Here is a 22,785-nt window from a genome sequence, read left to right as displayed (position 1 = left end):
AGGAGAGAAGTGTGATGGAGGTGGAGGTGGAGAGACCTGGCAAGAGCCCCTCTTTGTTTATACCCGTTCAACATCGTTGCAGACCTTTTTTTAAGCCTTAGCCCCAACCATCTCTTTAAGAATTCATGTGAGTCAGCATGGCATTGTCCTCCAGAAAGTAGTCTCTAAGTAAACTTTCTGTCCATAGCACCTGCTAAATCCAGGGCAGCAACGTCGAAACCAGTAGCAACACTTTTGCACTTGTCCATAGCTGTATATCTTTCCACAAATAATTTCATACTTCTGATTTCCTACTCCTCCTTCCCAGCAAAGGGTTCACTCACTCACTATATTTCATTTCCCAGTCCGTAGGCTTTCCGAGGGTGAGTGAATCATGACACTTTGGGAAGAAGAGTAGAACATCTGAATGCAGAGAGGAAGAGGTGAAACAAGACTTTTTACTCCGCCCAAAATCTGTCCATGAAAAATAAGCCCATGAAGTGAGGAATGTTTGAATGGAGCTCAATGAGAGAGTGTCGAATATGCTAAATTGCTACCTGAGGCTTATTTGATCGACTAGATCTTCCCTAAGGGTTAGGTTGTTAGGACTGCACTAATATAAGTGGACGCACGTGGCATTTCAGCAACGTTGAAAAAAACAACTGTCGGAGTTGTGCCTGTTGTCATAGAGGACTCATCATGGATATACCCGTTTTAACATGGACATTGCCATTGAGGGCTTCCACCATTTTTAAGTAGTCAACTGGGTGGGGATTCCTATCAGTTCGGAGCAATCAGCCAATGAAGAAGAAAATTGTCTGCTTTAAAATGGAGATAGCCTGGGCAACACCATTGAGGCTGTCAGATGCTATAATGTCACTGATACAAAGATGAGTCCTCTATCTATCTCAATCTCCTGTTGTTTACATGCGTATCTGCCTTCTCATTGGCTAGAATGGTCCCACCTGATCTCGCCTCCTCACGCCTGCATTCCATCTTTGAGGACATATATTTCCATTGTCCATTATATCTTGTCAAGTATAATGGACAATCTTTGGTCAGGGGTCAGCTGATCTTTGGTTGACATCTCCACTTCCTTTCTCCTAGGTTGTTTCAGGTCAACTCCGAGGAGGACGCCATGAACTGGTTCCCCCAGTACGCCCTCAAGCTTCGTCCCTTCTACGAGACCCTCCCCCTCCCCAAGCCAGAGGCGGTCCAGCCAATAGTAGACTGCCTCCGTAGTCACGCTGACTGGAGCTCAGCCCACATCGCCGTGGATACGGGCCTGAGGGAATGCCTGAAGCACAACCACGTCCAGAGGTGAGGTTGTAAAGTATGGCTATAAGCATGTAAAAAGGAGTGGTTATAAGCATGTAATGAGTGGTTATAAGCATGATATTACCAAAGAGTAGTTATAAGCATGTATTGAGTGGTTATAAGCATGATATTACCAAAGAGTGGTTATAAGCATGTATTGAGTGGTTATAAGCATGACATTACCAAAGAGTGGTTATAAGCATGTAATGAGTGGTTATAAGCATGATATTATCAAATAGTAGTTATAAGCATGTAATGAGTGGTTATAAGCATGATATTACCAAAGAGTGGTTATAAGCATGTAATGAGTGGTTATAAGCATGATATTACCAAATAGTTATAAGCATGTAATGAGTGGTTATAAGCATGATATTACCAAAGAGTTGCTGTAAAGCAATAGGGCGTGAATAATCCCTCGGACAGATCTGCTTCAACAGAACTGCTACTGTAGAATCTGTCAGGAAGGAATGTGATGGGTGAGATAACTAGCAGCAGTAGGTCTGGTGTTTGGGGTTTTCCTTACTGGTTATTTGGACAAATTACGATTTAACAGTTGTTTAGCATTTCAGACTTCAGAAGGGGACGGGACATTCAGCCCGTAACCTGCAGAGAGAGAGAGAGCAGGTGGAGCTCCTCGTTTTTTCATCTCTTAACACGTATGGACCCAGAACTTAATCGAGCAGCTGACCAATTAACATGAGACTTTAGTTCTGGGTTAACCGATATTGTGGCTTGAGCAATAGGGAATATGTTGATTTTAAAATGAGCGACGGTCTCCTTCCTCTCTCCCTAAGCATACTGATGCTTCACACTCCTCACCCTCTCCAGCCAGATAAACGCCAGGGACGGTGCTGGTCAGACCCCATTACACCTGGCGTGTGAGCGGGGGGTGGCGTGTCTCAGAGAGCTGCTGGAGGAGTGCCAGGCTGTCCGACATCAAAGACAAGAACGGGGAGACGCCAATGCATTGTGCCGCCAAGCAGGACTCTGCTACTATTATACAGGTGACACACACACACACACACACACACAGAGAGTCGTGTACAGTTAATCTTGTGGGGGACACAATTCAGTCCCATTCAAAATCCGGTGTAACCCTAAACCTAACCCTGGACTCTTACCCTAACCTTAACCCTTAATGTAATTCTAACACTTATTCTAACCTTAACCCTAAACACTTAACCCTAGCATTTGACCTCGTGGGGACTAACAAAATGTCCCCAGTTGGTGAAATTGTTTGTTTACCAGTGAAACACCTCTACAGTGAGTATCCAAAACATTAAGAACACCTGCTCTTTCCATGACATAGCTTTCACCTGGTCCGTCTATGATCCCTCGTTGAAGTGGATTTAACAAGTGACATCAATCAGTGTAGATGAATGGGAGGAGACAGGTTAAAGAAGAATGTTGAAGCCTTGAGACAGTTTAGACATGGGTTGTGTCTGTGTCATTCAGAGGATGAATGGGCAGACAAAATATTTAACTGGGTATGTTAGTTGCCAGGCACACTGGTTTGTGTCAATGGGGGTGGGCAACTCAATATTAGGAAGGTGTTCCTAATGTTTGGTATACTCAGTAAGATCGCCCATGCACTGTGCTGTCAAACAGGACTCAAGTGTGTGTGTGTGTGTGTACAAAGAGGTCCCATGCACTGTAACAAGTTCCAGTTTGTACCTGTACCAATATGACGTAGACACTGCATTACATGGGAACAGGGCAGGCTGGCCTGAGTGGAGTTGCCAACAACCCGGTTTCCAGGGATACAGCTATTTTCAACCCAGCTTCCTTTTTCTACTGAAAATGTGTGAACTCCGCTCAGGCGTTTGTCTCATGCCTGCTACGTCAGGTTAATGGCAGGCTAACATCAACCAGGCAGCGGGTGGTTGTCACAGGTATCCAGTCTCAGAAAGGGGACATTGACACTACTGCGAAGGCAAGGCAGGGCTGTGCTAGTTCTTTTAGTCCAGTACTCATTAGTCCACACTGTAGCAAAAGAGAGTTTCTCGTTGGACAGATTCAGCTAGGTCCCTGCCTGTTTTGGCCTGTTTTCTTCTTCTGTTTGATTGCTATTGAATGCAACCCTGCTCTGCAGTGTACGTGTTGGAGAGTAAAGAGAGCTCTCGGTGTCGGTGTCTCCGATCTGTGTCCCAGATACTCTGCTGCAGCCCGGGGCCCAGAACTGTCAGGACAGGGACAGGACCCGGCTGCTGTTATACAGGTCAGACTGAGGACCCTGGGTCACCTCTCTATAGCTGTTAGGACACAACGCTGTCTGTTCCCTGCATTCAGTTTAGCCACAAGACTGCTGCAGTACTTCCGCTATTCCTTCCTTCCTTCTTTCTTTTAAATGGGGTTTCAGCCTGGGGCTTCAGCCTGGGGTTTCAGCCTGGGGCTTCAGCCTGGGGTTTCAGCCTGGGGTTTCAGCCTGGGGTTTCAGCCTGGGGCTTCAGCCTGGGGTTTCAGCCTGGGGTTTCAGCCTGGGGCTTCAGCCTGGGGTTTCAGCCTGGGGCTTCAGCCTGGGGTTTCAGCCTGGGGTTTCAGCCTGGGGTTTCAGCCTGGGGCTTCAGCCTGGGGTTTCAGCCTGGGGTTTCAGCCTGGGGCTTCAGCCTGGGGTTTCAGCCTGGGGCTTCAGCCTGGGGTTTCAGCCTGGGGTTTCAGCCTGGTGTTTCAGCCTGGGGTTTCAGCCTGGGGCTTCAGCCTGGGGCTTCAGCCTGGGGTTTCAGCCTGGGGCTTCAGCCTGGTGTTTCAGCCTGGGGCTTCAGCCTGGCGTTTCAGCCTGGGGTTTCAGCCTGGGGTTTCAGCCTGGGGTTTCAGCCTGGAGTTTCAGCCTGGGGTTCAGCCTGGGGTTTCAGCCTGGGGTTTCAGCCTGGGGTTTCAGCCTGGGGTTTCAGCCTGGGGTTTCAGCCTGGGGTTTCAGCCTGGTGTTTCAGCCTGGAGTTTCAGCCTGGGGTTTCAGCCTGGGGTTCAGCCTGGAGTTTCAGCCTGGGGTTTCAGCCTGGGGTTTCAGCCTGGGGTTTCAGCCTGGGGTTTCAGCCTGGGGTTTCAGCCTGGGGTTTCAGCCTGGGGTTTCAGCCTGGGGCCTCAGCCTGGGGCTTCAGCCTGGGGCTTCAATACACATTTGGGAGGGAATAGTCACGATCTCACTCGCAGTTAAACATGCAATGTTTATTCACTTTTTCAAGTTAAAAACATGTATTGATGGCCTTCATCAGAAACGTATACATTGCAATTAAAATGTCGAAATTACAGCAAGGTCCCTATTAAAATGTGTCTGCTTTTGGTCTCTCTCCCTCCTGTAGGCGCTGTGCAGTAGGATGTGTGCGGGGGTGAATGAGCTGAACGGGGAGGGGGAGACGAACCCTCCATGTTTCTTGTCGCCTTGGGAGGGTAGAGGCCGTGAATGATCCTGGGGGTGGAGCCCGCTGTGACATCATCGGGAGATGAATGGCTACCCAATCCACGCCGCCATGAAGTACAGTGAGAAGAGTTTAGGGCTGATTGGCTCTTTCATTAGCTAAGGGAGAATGGAGAACACTTATTGGTGGTAGAGTGGTGCCAGGCGGAGATTTGTGTCCCAAATCTACCCCATAGCTCCTGATTTCCCCATAGTGTTTGCAGATGTGAAGGCGCTGGATAGGTCAAACAAGATTCCACCATTGTTTACAATTCTCTCAGCCTGGGGCTTTCTACCTCTGGTGCTCCTCTCCTGCTCTCTTCCTCCTCTCCTGCTCTCTTCCTCCTCTCCTGCTCTCTCCCTCCTCTCCTGCTCTTCCCTCCTCTCCTGCTTTCCCTCCTCTCCTGCTCTTCCCTCCATTTCCTGCTCTAGTCACTCCTCTCCTGCTCTCTCCCATCCTCTCCTTATTCCCTCCTTCCTGCTCTTTATTGCTCCTTCCTCAGCTCTACATTGCAATTCCTGCTCTCTACAGCAAGGTCCTCTCCTGCTCTCTGCTTCTCCTGCTCTCTCGCTCCTCTCCTGCTCTCAGTAGGATGTCTCCTGCTCTCTCGCTCCTCTCCTGCTCTCTCTCCTCTCCTGCTCTCTCGCTCCTCTCCTGCTCTCTCGCTCCTCGCTGTCATCATCGGGAGCTCCTCTCCCTCTCCACGCTCCTCTCCTGCTCTCAGTGAGAAGAGGTCCTGCTTGGCAAAGCTCGCTCTCTCTGAGGTGATCCTCCTCTCCTGCTCTCTCCCTGCTAAGGGAGAATCACTTATTCTTCCTCTCTCCTGCTCGCTCTCTCCCTCCTCTCCTGCTTTCCCCCTCTCCTGCTTCTCCCTCCTGTCCTGCTAGGTCAAACAAGATTCCACTCCTGCATTGTTTACAATCTCCTGCTCGCTCTCTCCCTCCTCTCCTGCTCGCTCTCTCCCTCCTCTCCTGCTCGCTCTCTCCCTCCTCTCCTGCTCTCTTCCTCCTCTCCTGCTCTCTCTCTCCCTCCTCTCCTGCTCTCTTCCTCCTCTCCTGCTCTCTCGCCGCTCTCTTCCTCCTCTTCCTCCTCTCCCTGCTCTCTCCCTCCTCTCCTGCTCTCTCCTCCTCTCCTGCTCTCTCCCTCCTCTCCTGCTCTCTCCCTCCTCTCCTGCTCTCTCGCTCCTCCTGCTCTCTCGCTCCTCTCCTGCTCGCTCGCTCGCTCTCTTCCTCCTCTCCTTCTCTCTTCCTGCTCTCTTCCTGCTCTCCTGCTCTCTCCTGCTCTCTTCTTCCTCTCTCCTGCTCTCTTCTTCCTCTCCTGCTCTCTCCTGCTCTCTTCCTGCTCTCTTCTTCCTCTCCTGCTCGCTCTCTCTCTCTCCCTCCCCCTCTCCCTCCTCTCCTGCTCTCTCCTCCTCTCTTCTTCCTCTCCTGCTCGCTCTCTCTCTCTCCCTCCCCCTCTCCCTCCAGTTGTGCTGAGGCTGTCCTGGATGCAGACCCAGGTCAGCTACAGGTAGAAGATGCCGTCTATGGAGGAACCCCCCTACACTGGTGCAAGACTGCAGAGGTAGAGGCGGACACTTTACAATGACAAGACTGCAGAGGTAGAGGGGGACACTTTACAATGACAAGACTGCAGAGGTAGAGGGGGACATTTACAATGACAAGACTGCAGAGGTAGAGGGGGACACTTTACAATGACAAGACTGCAGAGGTAGAGGGGGACACTTTACAATGACGCTTTTTCACCCAAAATGAGTTGTGATAAATATTTTAATTGTCCCTCCATGATAATATCGGTGGAACTTTGCATCTGTTTCCGTCCATTCGTACCTACTAACATGCTTACCAGGGTTTCCATTTACCGACATTTGGCCGATGTAAAAACGATAAATAAATGTTTTGCCTGACAAATTGTCTGTCTATAGTTTAATTTGGCTAATTGTGTAAAAAGAAATGCTACAATTTTTTTAAATATCTCAATTGGTAATTGAAATGCACCTCCCGTTCACCATTCCAGTGCATAGGACACAGTAGGCAGGCTATCAGTGTGTCACCCACCACTTTACAATGAGCTGGAGGCAGCATGCATTTTGAAAACGTCGTTGTTTGAAACCTGAACGTTTTACTTCATATTATGAGGCATGTCCCACCTTGCTTCAAAGTAGCCTAGTCAAAATCCCACCAAAAGCAGAAGCAAATATGTTATAAAGTCTTCCCCATTGAAACTAGCGTTTCTCTCCTGTTCCATAGGTTTTTGACGGTCTTTCGTTGTCCAGAAGCCAGGGCCACATTAGTCATACTAGAAACTCTTCTAGTGTTTTACCAACATAACGCTGTATTGGCTGCTTCATTACAGGAGCAGCACGTTATGTTACGGTCTATTACCATCATGGAGATGTGACTTCTGTCACTCTGAGCATTGTGGGTGGACGCCCTACTGGGTCTCTTCCCTGGAAACCCTTCATTAGTCTCAGACACCACTCGCCTGATTTATTTGACTTTTTTTAAAACAAAACTCTGGTGAATACCATTGCCATGGAGATCCGGCATTTGATAAACTACACTGAGTGGGCATTGGGGCTGTATCATTCTGTGGGGGACAACATGTTGTTGCATTAAACGACTGAAACCTGAAGTACCTACTTGTTTCTATGTATCAAGTTATGGTCAAACGGATATTATTTACATCTGTGTTGAACATGGCTATCATGCTTTCCCTCCCTCCCTCCCCCTACTTCTCCCCTTCTCTACCTATTCCCCTCCCTCCTCTAGATGTGTGTACGCTGTGGAACGGGTTGCTTGGCTGAACTACCTCAGTAAGACAGGGGAGAGTGCACTGCACGTTGACCAAGAGGGGGCGCTTATGCTTCCATGGTGCACACACGGGGGGACCATCATGGAGGATGGGAACACAGCCCTGCATCTGGCTATGAAGGTATGTGGTGGGTAGACTGGGTATTGGCCCTGCTTGGCTATTAAGGAGCAGTGTGTGTGTGTTTCACACAGAGTCTAAACCATCATCTGGCTAGATGTGGTTTGTGTCACTGGCCCTGAGCATTGTGTGTGTGTGTGTGTTTCACACAGAGGAAACATGGCCCTGCCTCTGGCAATGAAGGTAGGGTGTGTGTGTGTGTGTTTCACACAGAGATTTATTTGACTTTTTGTTTTTAACGAAACTCTGGTGAATGATGCGTCTTGCCATGAAACATGGCCCTGCCTCTGGCTATGAAGGTAGGGTGTGTGTTCTGTGTGTGTTGTTGTGTTAAACGTGTGTGAAGTTACTTGTTTCACACAGAGGTCAAACGGAAACAAGGCCCTGGCTATGAAGGTAGGGTGTGTGTGTGTTTTCACACAGAGAGGAAACCGGCCCTGCATCTGGCTATGAAGGTAGGGTGTGTGTGTGTGTTTCATGGCCCTGCCTCTGGCAATGAAGGTAGGGTGTGTGTGTGTTTGTGTGTGTGTTTCACACAGAGAGGAAACATGGCCTGCCTCTGGCAATGAAGGTAGGGTGTGATTGTGTGTGTGTTTCACACAGAGGAAACATGGCCCTGCCTCTGGCAATGAAGGTAGGGTGTGTTTGTGTGTGTTTCACACAGAGAGGAAACACTCCCTGCCTCTGGCTAAGGGTGTGTGTGTGTGTTTCACACAGAGGAAACATGGCCCTGCCTCTGGCAATGAAGGTAGGGTGTGTGTGTGTTTGTGTGTGTGTTTCACACAAAGGAAACATGGTCCTGCCTCTGGCAATGAAGGTAGGGTGTGTGTGTGTTTGTGTGTGTTTCACACAGAGAGGAAACACGGCCCTGCCTCTGGCTATGAAGGTAGGGTGTGTGTGTGTGTTTCCACAGGTGCCCTGCTCTGGCAATGAAGGTAGGGTGTGTGTGTGTTTGTGTGTGTGTTTCACACAGATGGGAACACAGCCCTGCCTCTGGCTATGAAGGTAGGGTGTGTGTGTGTGTGTGTGTGTGTGTTTCACACAGAGAGGAAACACGGCCCTGCATCTGGCTATGAAGGTTGTGTGTGTGTGTTACACACAGAGAGGTAACACGGCCCTGCATCTGGCTATGAAGGTTGTGTGTGTGTGTGTGTGTGTTTCACACAGAGGAAACATGGCCCTGCCTCTGGCAATGAAGGTAGGGTGTGATTGTGTGTGTGTTTCACACAGAGGAAACATGGCCCTGCCTCTGGCAATGAAGGTAGGGTGTGTTTGTGTGTGTTTCACACAGAGAGGAAACACGGCCCTGCCTCTGGCTATGAAGGTAGAGTGTGTGTGTGTGTTTCACACAGAGGAAACATGGCCCTGCCTCTGGCAATGAAGGTAGGGTGTGTGTGTGTTTGTGTGTGTGTTTCACACAGAGGAAACATGGTCCTGCCTCTGGCAATGAAGGTAGGGTGTGTGTGTGTTTGTGTGTGTTTCACACAGAGAGGAAACACGGCCCTGCCTCTGGCTATGAAGGTAGGGTGTGTGTGTGTGTTTCACACAGAGGAAACATGGCCCTGCCTCTGGCTATGAAGGTAGGGTGTGTGTGTGTGTTTCACACAGAGAGGAAACACGGCCCTGCCTCTGGCTATGAAGGTAGGGTGTGTGTGTGTGTGTGTGTGTGTGTGTGTGTGTGTGTGTTTCACACAGAGAGGAAACACGGCCCTGCATCTGGCTATGAAGGTTGTGTGTGTGTGTGTGTTTTCACACAGAGGAAACATGGCCCTGCCTCTGGCAATGAAGGTAGGGTGTGTGTGTGTTTGTGTTGTGTTTCACACAGAGAAAACATGGCCCTGCATCTGGCTATGAAGGTTGTGTGTGTGTGTGTGTGTTTCACACAGAGGAAACATGGCCCTGCCTCTGGCAATGAAGGTAGTGTGTGTGTGTTTGTGTGTGTTTCACACAGAGAGGAAACACGGCCCTGCCTCTGGCTATGAAGGTAGGGTGTGTGTGTGTGTTTTCACACAGAGAAAACATGGCCCTGCCTCTGGCAATGAAGGTAGGGTGTGTGTGTGTGTGTGTTTTCACACAGAGGAAACATGGTCCTGCCTCTGGCAATGAAGGTAGGGTGTGTGTGTGTGTGTGTGTGTTTCACACAGAGAAAACATGGCCCTGCCTCTGGCTATGAAGGTAGGGTGTGTGTGTGTGTTTCACACAGAGAGGAAACACGGCCCTGCCTCTGGCTATGAAGGTAGGGTGTGTGTGTGTTTGTGTGTGTGTTTCACACAGAGAGGAAACACGGCCCTGCCTCTGGCTATGAAGGTAGGGTGTGTGTGTGTGTGTTTCACACAGAGGGAAACACGGCCCTGCATCTGGCAATGAAGGTTGTGTGTGTGTGTTACAACAGAGGGAAACACGGCCCTGCATCTGGCTATGAAGGTTGTGTGTGTGTGTGTGTGTGTGTTTCACACAGAGGAAACATGGCCCTGCCTCTGGCAATGATAGGGTGGGTGTGTGTTTGTGTGTGTGTTTCACACAGAGGGAAACACGGCCCTGCATCTGGCTATGAAGGTTGTGTGTGTGTGTTCCACACAGAGAGGAAACAAGGCCCTGCCTCGGGCTATGAAGGTAGGGAGGGTGTGTTTGTTGCACCCAGTGGGAGTTTAATGCTTCGGTAACCTTCCTCTTTATCTCAAACATATGAATCCTCTCAACAATATGACAAATGATTAGGGGTACGGTCTAGGGTTAGAAGGGAATGATTAGGGGTACGGTCTAGGGTTAGATGGGAATGACTAGGGGTACGGTCTAGGGTTAGATGGGAATGACTAGGGGTACGGTCTAGGGTTAGATGGGAATGATTAGGGGTACGGTCTAGGGTTAGATGGGAATGACTAGGGGTACGGTCTAGGGTTAGACGGGAATGATTAGGGGTACGGTCTAGGGTTAGATGGGAATGACTAGGGGTACGGTCTAGGGTTAGACGGGAATGATTAGGGGTACGGTTTAGGGTTAGATGGGAATGACTAGGGGTACGGTTTAGGGTTAGATGGGAATGACTAGGGGTGGGTTAGACGGGAATGATTAGGGGTACGGTTTAGGGTTAGATGGGAATGACTAGGGGTCGGTTTAGGGTTAGATGGGAATGACTAGGGGTACGGTCTAGGGTTAGACGGGAATGATTAGGGGTACGGTCTAGGGTTAGATGGGAATGACTAGGGGTACGGTCTAGGGTTAGACGGGAATGATTAGGGGTACGGTCTAGGGTTAGATGGGAATGACTAGGGGTACGGTCTAGGGTTAGATGGGAATGACTAGGGGTACGGTCTAGGGTTAGATGGGAATGACTAGGGGTACGGTCTAGGGTTAGATGGGAATGACTAGGGGTACGGTCTAGGGTTAGATGGGAATGATTAGGGGTACGGTCTAGGGTTAGATGGGAATGACTAGGGGTACGGTCTAGGGTTAGATGGGAATGACTAGGGGTACGGTCTAGGGTTAGATGGGAATGATTAGGGGTACGGTCTAGGGTTAGATGGGAATGACTAGGGGTACGGTCTAGGGTTAGATGGGAATGATTAGGGGTACGGTCTAGGGTTAGATGGGAATGACTAGGGGTACGGTCTAGGGTTAGAAGGGAATGATTAGGGGTTAGACGGGAATTATTAGGGGTACGGTCTAGGGTTAGACGGGAATGATTAGGGGTACGGTCTAGGGTTAGATGGGAATTATTAGGGGTACGGTCTAGGGTTAGATGGGAATGATTAGGGGTACGGTCTAGGGTTAGATGGGAATGATTAGGGGTACGGTCTAGGGTTAGATGGGAATTATTAGGGGTACGGTCTAGGGTTAGATGGGAATGACTAGGGGTACGGTCTATTGTTAGATGGGAATGACTAGGGGTACGGTCTAGGGTTAGATGGGAATGATTAGGGTACGGTCTAGGGTTAGATGGGAATGACTAGGGGTTAGAAGGGAATGACTAGGGGTACGGTCTAGGGTTAGATGGGAATGATTAGGGGTACGGTCTAGGGTTAGACGGAATGACTAGGGGTACGGTCTAGGGTTAGATGGGAATGATTAGGGGTACGGTCTAGGGTTAGATGGGAATGACTAGGGGTACGGTCTAGGGTTAGATGGGAATGACTAGGGGTACGGTCTAGGGTTAGATGGGAATGACTAGGGGTACGGTCTAGGGTTAGATGGGAATGATTAGGGGTACGGTCTAGGGTTAGATGGGAATGACTAGGGGTTCTAGGGTTAGATGGGAATGACTAGGGGTACGGTCTAGGGTTAGATGGGAATGACTAGGGGTACGGTCTAGGGTTAGATGGGAATGACTAGGGGTACGGTCTAGGGTTAGATGGGAATGACTAGGGGTACGGTCTAGGGTTAGATGGGAATGACTGGGGTACGGTCTAGGGTTAGATGGGAATGACTAGGGGTATCTAGGGTTAGATGGGAATGACTGATTGGGTTAGATGGGAATGACTAGGGGTGCGGTCTAGGGTTAGATGGGAATGACTACGGTCTAGGGTTAGATGGGAATGACTAGGGGTACGGTCTAGGGTTAGATGGGAATGACTAGGGGTACGGTCTAGGGTTAGATGGGAATGACTAGGGGTACGGTCTAGGGTTAGATGGGAATGACTAGGGTGAGACACGGTCTAGGGTTAGATGGGAATGATTAGGGGTTAGATGGGAATGACTAGGGGTACGGTCTAGGGTTAGATGGGAATGACTAGGGGTTAGATGGGAATGACTAGGGGTGGTCTGGGTTAGATGGGAATGACTAGGGGAGGTCTAGGGTTAGATGGGAATGACTAGGGGTAAGGGTTAGATGGGAATGACTAGGTGGATGGGTTAGATGGGAATGATTAGAGATGGGAATGACTAGGGGTAGGTCAGGGTTAGATGGGAATGACTAGGGGTTAGATGGGAATGACTATGAAGATGGGAATGACTAGATGGGTTAGATGGGAATGATTAGAGTCTAGGGTTAGCAATTAGGGGTAAGGGTTAGATGGGAATGACTGAATGTTAGATGGGAATGACTGGAGGGGGTTAGATGGGAATGACTAGGGGTACGGTCTAGGGTTAGATGGGAATGACTAGGGGTAAAGGTTAGATGGGAATGACTAGGGGTAGGTCTAGGGTTAGATGGGAATGACTGGGTGGTCTATTGTTAGATGGGAATGACTAGGATACGGTCTATTGTTAGATGGGAATGATTAGGAAGGAATGGGAATGACTGGGGGTATCTAGGGTTAGATGACTAGGGGATAGGTCTAGGGTTAGATGGGAATGACTAGGGGTAGTCTAGGGTTAGCAATGACTAGGAAGGTCTAGGGTTAGATGGGAATGACTAGGAGGTCTAGGGTTAGATGGGAATGACTAGTGAGGTCTAAGATGGGAATGACTAGGGGTTAATTAGATGGGAATGACTAGGGGTGGAGGGTTAGAGGGAATGACTAGGATAGGGTTAGATGGGAATGACTAGGGGTAAGGGTTAGATGGGAATGACTAGGGGTGGTCTAGGGTTAGATGGGAATGACTAGGGGTACGGTCTAGGGTTAGATGGGAATGATTAGGGGTTAGATGGGAATGACTAGTGGGTAGGTCTAAGGTTAGATGGGAATGACTAGGGGTTAGATGGGAATGACTAGGTGGATGGTCTAGGGTTAGATGGGAATGACTAGAGGTCTAGGGTTAGACAATTATTAGGAAGGGTTAATGGGAATGACTGGGTGGTCTATTGTTAGATGGGAATGACTAGGGGTAGGTCTAGGGTTAGATGGGAATGACTAGAAGGAAGGTCTGAATTAGATGGGAATGACTGGGGGGTCTAGGGTTAGACGGGAATGACTAGGGGTACGGTCTAGGGTTAGATGGGAATGACTAGGGGTAAGGGTTAGACGGGAATGACTAGGGGTACGGTCTAGGGTTAGATGGGAATGGGGGGGTCTAGATGGGAATGATTAGGGTACGGTCTAGGGTTAGATGGGAATGACTAGGGGTACGGTCTAGGGTTAGATGGGAATGACTAGGGGTACGGTCTAGGGTTAGATGGGAATGACTAGGGGTAATTATCTAGGGTTAGATGGGAATGACTAGGGGTACGGTCTAGGGTTAGATGGGAATGATTAGGGGTTAGATGGGAATGACTAGGGGTGGTCTAGGGTTAGATGGGAATGACTAGAATGGGAATGACTAGGGTCTAGGGTTAGATGGGAATGACTAGGGGTACGGTCTAGGGTTAGACGGAATTATTAGGGGTGGTCTAGGGTTAGATGGGAATGACTAGGGAAAAGGGGTACGGTCTAGGGTTAGATGGGAATGACTAGGGTTCTAGGGTTAGATGGGAATGACTGGGGGTACGGTCTAGGGTTAGACGGGAATGACTAGGGGATGAATGGTCTAGGGTTAGATGGGAATGACTAGGGGTACGGTCTAGGGTTAGACAATGACTAGGGGTATCTAGGGTTAGATGGGAATGACTAGGGGTTCTAGGGTTAGATGGGAATGATTAGGGGTACGGTCTATTAGATGGGAATGACTAGGGGTTCTAGGGTTGATGGGAATGACTAGGGGTACGGTCTAGGGTTAGATGGGAATGACTAGCGGTCTAGGGTTAGATGGGAATGACTAGGGGTACGGTCTAGGGTTAGATGGGAATGATTAAGATGGGAATGACTAGGGGTTAGGGTTAGATGGGAATGATTAGGGTGGGTCTAGGGTTAGATGGGAATGACTAGGGGTACGGTCTAGGGTTAGATGGGAATGATTAGGGGTACGGTCTAGGGTTAGATGGGAATGACTAGGGGTTCTTTAGATGGGAATGATTAGGGGTACGGTCAGGGTTAGACGGGAATGACTAGGGGTACGGTCTAGGGTTAGATGGGAATGATTAGGGGTACGGTCTAGGGTTAGATGGGAATGACTGGGGGTACGGTCTAGGGTTAGATGGGAATGACTGGGGGTACTGGTCTAGGGTTAGATGGGAATGACTAGCAGCCTGGGTTAGATGGGAATGACTAGGGGTAAGGTCTAGTGTTAGATGGGAATGACTAAGGTCTAGGGTTAGATGGGAATGATTAGGGGTAGGTCTATTGTTAGACAATGATTATAGGTCTGGGTTAGATGGGAATGACTAGGGGTAGGTCTAGGGTTAGATGGGAATGACTAGGGGTAGGGTCTAGGGTTAGATGGGAATGACTAGGGGTGGTCTAGGGTTAGATGGGAATGATTAGGGGTTAGATGGGAATGATTAGGGGTATATAATGTCTAGGGTTAGATGGGAATGATTAGGGGTTAGATGGGAATGATTAGGGGTTCTAGGGTTAGATGGGAATGATTAGGGGTACGGTCTAGGGTTAGATGGGAATGATTAGGGGTAGGTCTAGGGTTAGATGGGAATGACTAGGGGTACGGTCTAGGGTTAGATGGGAATGACTAGGGGTATCTAGGGTTAGACTGGAATGATTAGGGGTACGGTCTAGGGTTAGATGGGAATGACTAGGGGTGGTCTAGGGTTAGATGGGAATGATTAGGGGTTAGATGGGAATGATTAGGGGTAGGTCTAGGGTTAGACAATGACTAGGGGTAGGTCTAGGGTTAGATGGGAATGACTAGTGAGGTCATTAGACGGGAATGATTAGGGGTTACGGTCTAGGGTTAGATGGGAATGACTAGGATACGGTCTAGGGTTAGATGGGAATGATTAGGGGTTAGATGGGAATGATTAGGGGTACGGTCTAGGGTTAGACGGGAATGACTAGTTACGGTCTAGGGTTAGATGGGAATGATTAAGGTCTAGGGTTAGATGGGAATGACTGGGGTACGGTCTAGGGTTAGATGGGAATGACTGGGGGTACGGTCTAGGGTTAGATGGGAATGACTAGGGGTACGGTCTAGGGTTAGATGGGAATGACTAGGGGTACGGTCTAGGGTTAGATGGGAATGACTAGGGGTACGGTCTAGGGTTAGATGGGAATGATTAGGGGTACGGTCTATTGTTAGACGGGAATGATTAATCTTTAGATGGGAATGACTTATTGTCTAGGGTTAGATGGGAATGACTAGGGGTGTCAATGGGAATGACTAGGGGTACGGTCTAGGGTTAGATGGGAATGATTAGGGGTTAGATGGGAATGATTAGGGGTGGTCTAGGGTTAGATGGGAATGATTAGGGGTTAGATGGGAATGATTATTGGTTTAGATGGGAATGATTAGTCTCTAGGGTTAGATGGGAATGATTAGGGGTACGGTCTAGGGTTAGATGGGAATGACTAGGGGTACGGTCTAGGGTTAGATGGGAATGATTAGGGGTTAGATGGGAATGATTAGGGGTACGGTCTAGGGTTAGATGGGAATGATTAGGGGTTAGATGGGAATGATTAGGGGTACGGTCTAGGGTTAGATGGGAATGATTAGGGTACCAGGGTTAGATGGGAATGATTAGGGGTCGGTCTGGGTTAGATGGGAATGACTGTTCTAGGGTTAGATGGGAATGACTAATGCTCTAGGGTTAGACGGGAATGATTAGGGGTAATTAGATGGGAATGATTAGGGGTACGGTCTAGGGTTAGATGGGAATGACTAGGGGTACGGTCTAGGGTTAGATGGGAATGATTAGGGGTACGGTCTAGGGTTAGATGGGAATGATTAGGGGTACGGTCTTTAGATGGGAATGACTAGGGGTCGGTCTAGGGTTAGATGGGAATGACTAGGGGTCTACCTAGGGTTAGATGGGAATGATTAGGGGTACGGTCTAGGGTTATAATTTGGACACTACATAGTCCCTTTCCATACATGACCCCTTGTTTTTCTTTCTGACCCCTCCTTCCCCTCCTTGACCTTTACTCTCTGACCCCTGCTGTTTCGCTATTTCCAGATGGACCACATGGAACTGATCAAGGCTCTGATTGTGTTTGGAGCCGACGTGGAGATACACAATGACCTGGGAGAGACTCCCGGATTGATAGCAGCCTGTAAAGGTGAGTGGGAAGAAAGAGAGGAGGGAGGGAAAAAGGAGGATGGGGGAGAGGGTGTCCAAGCATCACTGTAAAGGTGAGAGGGATTGGGGGACCCCGAGGAAGGCTTAGAGTAGGTGGATGGAGGGATAGAGTGAGCAAAGGGAAGGAAGAATGAATGGGTGGATAGAGGGAGTGATAGAGTGAGGGAAGGAAGAAATGAATGAATGAATGAATGAATGGGTGGATGGATTATTGAAAGGTAGAGGAGAGTTAGTTCCTTGCTGCCTTTATAAAGCGGTGACGTCCCCCAGCAGATGAATGAATCCATCCAACAACAATCTCACGTTGATGTGGATATTAATGAATTCAAAAGCATGTGTTATTGTGCATGAAATAGCATGTATATGTTAAGGCTGTGTGAACATTAATATAACATTGACTACAGTATATTGTATTCATTGATCACGTGAACTTTGCTCATTGCTTGATGACATTGATTAATCAGCTGTTTGTAATGTGGTGAGATGATCATAGGCCTTCCGCTCGAGGGTGGGTCAAACTGCGGGGGACTTTCTGGGAATGACTATTTCCTGGGTTTTTTCCACCAACACTTGTTTTGTCATCCACTGTCACTTAGGAAGCCAGCAGCCTGAGACGTGTTGCTAGCTAAGCTAACGTTTGTAAAGCTAGCGAGGTAGCTGAACATTATAGCTGGAAAAGCTTAGCTTGCTACCAAAGAGCTTGCTAAGACTATGTATATACAATCAAAGAAATATATAATGTTATTTCAGAACATTATCAGTGGTTTATAGCATTAATATAGCTAATGAAAGCTAATCAGTGCTGGATGTTTGTTGCTCTTAGCTAGCACACGGACAATCAGTAGCATAATGCAGTAGTGAGGCATGAGACGAATTACCAACATAGTTGGATCCATCATTTATTTTTACATTACACAATGTACGTCAGCCCTCGAATGCTAGTTAGTTAACGTTAGCTTGCAGTCAACAAGCTAATTAACGTGAGCAAGCAGGGATTTTAGCTAGCAGGTCGTATTGAAAGCTAGCTGACGTCCTATCAAACCCCGCCTGGTGTTAATTTTGAAGTTATTGTCCATGTCAATCAACCCCTCTGTTGTGGTTTCCATAGTAATACATTTATATAGTTTTTATTGATTGATAAAGTCTCAATACAAAAGAATACATGTTACTTATGTCTTTCTATGGAAACTATGCGTGTTGTTCAAATCTGCATGTGTGTCAGTGTGAATGTCTGTATGATCTGTTTGACCACTCCTGTCTCTCCATCTGTCCTCTCTGCAACTGACTGTTTGTGAAATTGAATAATGCTTTGCTAAAGTTAATTTTGCTCTCTCTCTTCCCTCTCTCGACCTACTCTTTCACTCTTGTTCTCTCTCTTAACCTCCACCTATCTACCTCTTTCTCTCACTCTCCATCCCCCATCACCCCCCTCTCCTCCCTCTCTCTCCTCTCTCTTCTTCTCTCCCCAACCCCCTCTCTCTTCTTCCTGCCTGTCATTGTGTGTGCATGTCTCTAACCCCGTGGCTTGGTGTGTTGATTGACTGAAGGCTCCAACAGAAAGGTGCTACTGGACATGCTGTGTAGTGTAGGGGTACAGCGGTGCGCCCCACCCTCCTCCCCCTCAACTCCCATCCTCCCCCCAAGAAGGCTGCTTCGTCACCAGGCATAGGTAAAGCCCCCCCCATCCTCAATCCCCAAATGTCTCTCTGACCGTTCTCCTCCTGGGACCATATGTATCAAGCATCTCAGAGTAGGAGTGATCTGATCATAATGAGTTTGATAGAGGGGATCTGCTCCAAGATCAGCACTCCTACTCTGAGATGCTTTATGAATACAGGCCCTGATACCATTTAATCTTTCACCCGCTGACCCCAACTCCCATACCCCAGAACCTCCCTCCTTCTCTCTTCTCTGACCCCAACCCCCATACCCCAGAACCTCCCTCCTTCTCTCTTCTCTGACCCCAACCCCCATACACCAGAACCTCCCTCCTTCTCTCTTCTCTGACCCCAACTCCCATACCCCAGAACCTCCCTCCTTCTCTCTTCTCTGACCCCAACCCCCATACACCAGAACCTCCCTCCTTCTCTCTTCTCTGACCCCAACCCCCATACACCAGAACCACCCTCCTTCTCTCTTCTCTGACCCCAACCCCCATACACCAGAACCACCCTCCTTCTCTCTTCTCTGACCCCAACCCCCATACACCAGAACCACCCTCCTTCTCTCTTCTCTTCTCTGACCCCAACCCCCATACCCCAGAACCTCCCTCCTTCTCTCTTCTCTGACCCCAACCCCCATACACCAGAACCACCCTCCTTCTCTCTTCTCTGACCCCAACCCCCATACACCAGAACCACCATCCTTCTCTCTTCTCTGACCCCAACCCCCATACACCAGAACCACCCTACCTCTCTTCTCTTCTCTTCTCTGACCCCAACCCCCATACCCCAGAACCTCCCTCCTTCTCTCTTCTCTGACCCCAACCCCCATACACCAGAACCTCCCTCCTTCTCTCTTCTCTGACCCCAACCCCCATACCCAGAACCTCCCTCCTTCTCTCTTCTCTGACCCCAACCCCCATACACCAGAACCACCCTCCTTCTCTCTTCTCTGACCCCAACCCCCATACACCAGAACCTCCCTCCTTCTCTCTTCTCTTCTCTCTTCTCTCTCTCTGACCCCAACCCCCATACACCAGAACCTCCCTCCTTCTCTCTTCTCTGACCCCAACCCCCATACCCCAGAACCTCCCTCCTTCTCTCTTCTCTGACCCCAACCCCCATACCCAGAACCACCCTCCTTCTCTCTTCTCTGACCCCAACCCCCATACACCAGAACCTCCCTCCTTCTCTCTTCTCTGACCCCAACCCCCATACACCAGAACCTCCCTCCCTCTCTCTTCTCTGACCCCCATACACCAGAACCACCCTCCTTCTTCTCTTCTCTGACCCCAACCCCCAACCCCCATACACCAGAACCTCCCTCTCTCTTCTATGGCCCCTCCTTTATCTGATGGTGTTTTATCCTTTCTTTCATCCCCTCTTTTTGTTTACTCTCTTCGTTACTGAAGTGTCCCTCTCTCCTCTCTCCGGTATCGTGATCCTCCTTATGGTCTTCCCCTTTTGAAGACGTTCTCCTTTTCTTTCTTTCTCTCTTTTTCTCACTTTTTTCTTTTTCCTCCCTTACTTCGTCAGTCCTTTCAAACATTCATCTGCTTTGTTTTTAATTCATCCTTCCCTCTGCTATCGCTCCATGTTTGTATTCATCCCTCTCTTCTCTCCCTGCATTTTGAGTTATTCTGCTACTTCTCCCCTCTTCTCTCTTCCCACTTCTCTCACTCCTTTCCCCCCCAGGCTCATCCCCTTCCCTCTGTCCCTCTCTTCCATTCCACTGCGCTCCTATTGGTTGATTAGACCTGGGTCCTTGTCTGTGATTGGCCGATAGGGTTCGAGGACATCATGCACGTTGCGGCGGCGGTGGGTGCGATGAGTCGCGGCCGGGAGGAAGTGGACGGGTTCAAAACAGGAAGCAGGAAGTACGTTTCTGTGTATTTTATTTTGGTTATTTAGAAATGTATCAGTTTTTTTTCTTAATTCAACGTACTGCTGATCTGTGTGATTCTTAGGTTGGTTGATTAATAACACCAGTTTGAATGAATAGTCAAGTGTACAATATAGACAAATGACTTATATATTGTCTGAATGGCTTGTTCCTCTTTCTCCTGCTGTGTAAGAGTCCCTCTAATGGCCTCCTCTCTCCTCTAGGATAGACAGACTGCTGTGTAAGAGTCCCTCTAATGGCCTCCTCTCTCCTATAGGATAGACAGACTGCTGTGTAAGAGTCACACTAATGGTCTCCTCTCTCCTCTAGGATAGACAGACTGCTGTGTAAGAGTCCCCCTAATGGCCTCCTCTCCTCTAGGATAGACAGACTGCTCACACTAATGGTCTCCTCTCTCCTCTAGGATAGACAGACTGCTGTGTCTGGATGGAGGGGACAGACTGCATGGAGGGGGCATAAAGGCTTGGTTCTGATCCAGTTGTTAATCTCCCTGGAGAAAGAGGCAGGCAGGCCCATCAAGGAACTCTTTGACTGGGTTTCTGGGACCAGCACAGGGGGCATACTGGCCCTGGCTATCGTCCATGGTGAGATGTTACTGCGTGTGTATTTTGAGTGTCTGTGTGCAGAGAAACTCATATGGTGTTATGTATGTGTTTTATATAGTTGATGTGGTCCTCAATATTTTTAATGGATTGTTTTTCTTCATACAAAGTTGTCCCTAACTTCTTAAAGAGCAGCCTTGAACCGTAGATCCTTTCCACATTGAAAGTGTTTGTTTGTGAGATGCTGTCGTACCTTTCCAGGTAAGGATATGGAGTATCTGCGATGCCTCTACTTCCGTATGAAGGAGCAGGTGTTCAAAGGGTCGCGACCCTACGAGTCGGCCCCTCTGGAGGACTTCCTGAAGAAAGAGTTCGGCGAAAACACCATGATGACAGACGTACGGCACCCCAGGTAACCATGGCAACACTCTGGCTTTGTCTGATTGGTCAATTCCGGGTACTGCTGTAATACTAACACTATTTCATTAGTTTCAATTGTATTTTCATTGGCTATGAATGTACGTTTTCTCTCATCCTGAGGTTTCCTTTGTCTCTCTAATATTGTCTCTGTGTTTCTCTGTCTCTGTGTGTGTTTCTCTGTCTCTGTGTGTGTTTCTCTGTCTCTCTCCACAGGGTGATGGTAACCAGTGTGCTGGCAGACAGACATCCAGGAGAGCTCCATCTCTTTAGGAACTATGACCCCCCTTCCCTGCCCAGAGAACGCCCCTACGCTGGCACAGCCACCTTCCTTCCACTCACCATACCACAAGGTAACAGAGTGGGGGGGGGGGGGCAGGCTGTGTTTGTGTTCTACCTCAGTGTGTGTGAAGTGATAATGGCCATGTACTGTTATAATCTGCACCCGGCACAGCCAGAAGAGGCCTGACCCCTCAGAGCCTGGTTCCTCTCTAGGTTTCTTCCTAGGTTCCCTGCCTTTCTAGGGAGTTCTTCCTAGCCACCGTGCTTCTACATCTGCATTGCTTGCTGTTTGGGGTTTTAGGATGGGTTTCTGTATAAGCATGTTGTGACATCTGCTGATGTAGAAAGGGCTTTATAAATACATTCGATTGATAATGATCGCCCTGTGGTCTGAGTGTCGGTGTTTGGAGTGTGTTTCAGGGCCAGCTGTGTTTCCATCTGGTGGTGGTATGAGTGTGTGTGTGTTGTTGTTTCAGGATGGGAGGATGAGGATGTGTTGATAGTTGGATACACTCAGGAACCTGCTAAAAAACGTAGGAAGGTGACCGACCAAGGTGTGTGTGTGTATGTGTTTGTCTGTGTGTTTGGTCTCTGTTGTGTGTGTCGTGTGTGTGTGTGTGTGTGTGATGCCTGTTCTCTCTGAGTGGAGGTGAAAGGGTCACAGTGAAGATGCTTGGTGAATCTGCTCTCACACCTCACCAATTTCACTTGAACTTTTTTCATCATAAATCATGATTTTGTCTGATTGATTGGTTGACTTGATGCTTAGCCCCAACCCTCTTGGCCTATCAGAGCAGGTCGTGTGGAGAGCCGCCCGTTCCAGTGGCGCCGCCCCCACCTACTTCCGACCAATGGGGCGGTTTCTGGACGGAGGGTTGCTGGCCAATAACCCGACACTGGATGCCATGACTGAGATCCACCAATACAACAAATCCCTGAAAGCAGAGGTGTGACTCCAAGAAGTTCCATCTGAAATGTTCCTTTTGTACTGACTCGTCTGTTTAACTTTTCTGTCTCTCTTGCTCTCTGTTTATTTTGAATGTAGGGGCGTGGCCTAGAGGTGCAGCGTCTTGGTGTGGTGGTTTCTTTAGGGACAGGTAATAGCTTTATATTGGTATATTATAATATATAGAGATCATATGGATGTGTATATTATATTTATTAGGACAGGTAATAGCTTTATTGGTATATAATAATATGTAGAGATCATATGGATGTGTATATTATATTTATTAGGACAGGTAATTTATATTGGTATATAATAATATGTAGAGATCATATGGATGTGTATATTATATTTATTGGAACAAGTAGAGCTTTATATTGGTATATAATAATATGTAGAGATCATATGGAT

General features: G+C 48.5%; 1 pseudogene; it reads left to right on the top strand.

Annotated features, from left to right (window-relative positions):
- The window catches only part of LOC135534899 (85/88 kDa calcium-independent phospholipase A2-like), a 31,954-nt pseudogene that overhangs the window by 1,528 nt on the left and 7,641 nt on the right, over nt 1-22,785 (top strand).

The sequence above is a fragment of the Oncorhynchus masou genome, chromosome 5, assembly GCF_036934945.1.
Source record: "Oncorhynchus masou masou isolate Uvic2021 chromosome 5, UVic_Omas_1.1, whole genome shotgun sequence".
Taxonomy (NCBI): Eukaryota; Metazoa; Chordata; class Actinopteri; order Salmoniformes; family Salmonidae; genus Oncorhynchus; species Oncorhynchus masou.
The sequence above is the reverse complement of the archived record's forward strand: the minus strand, read 5'-3'. Positions and strand labels throughout refer to the sequence as shown.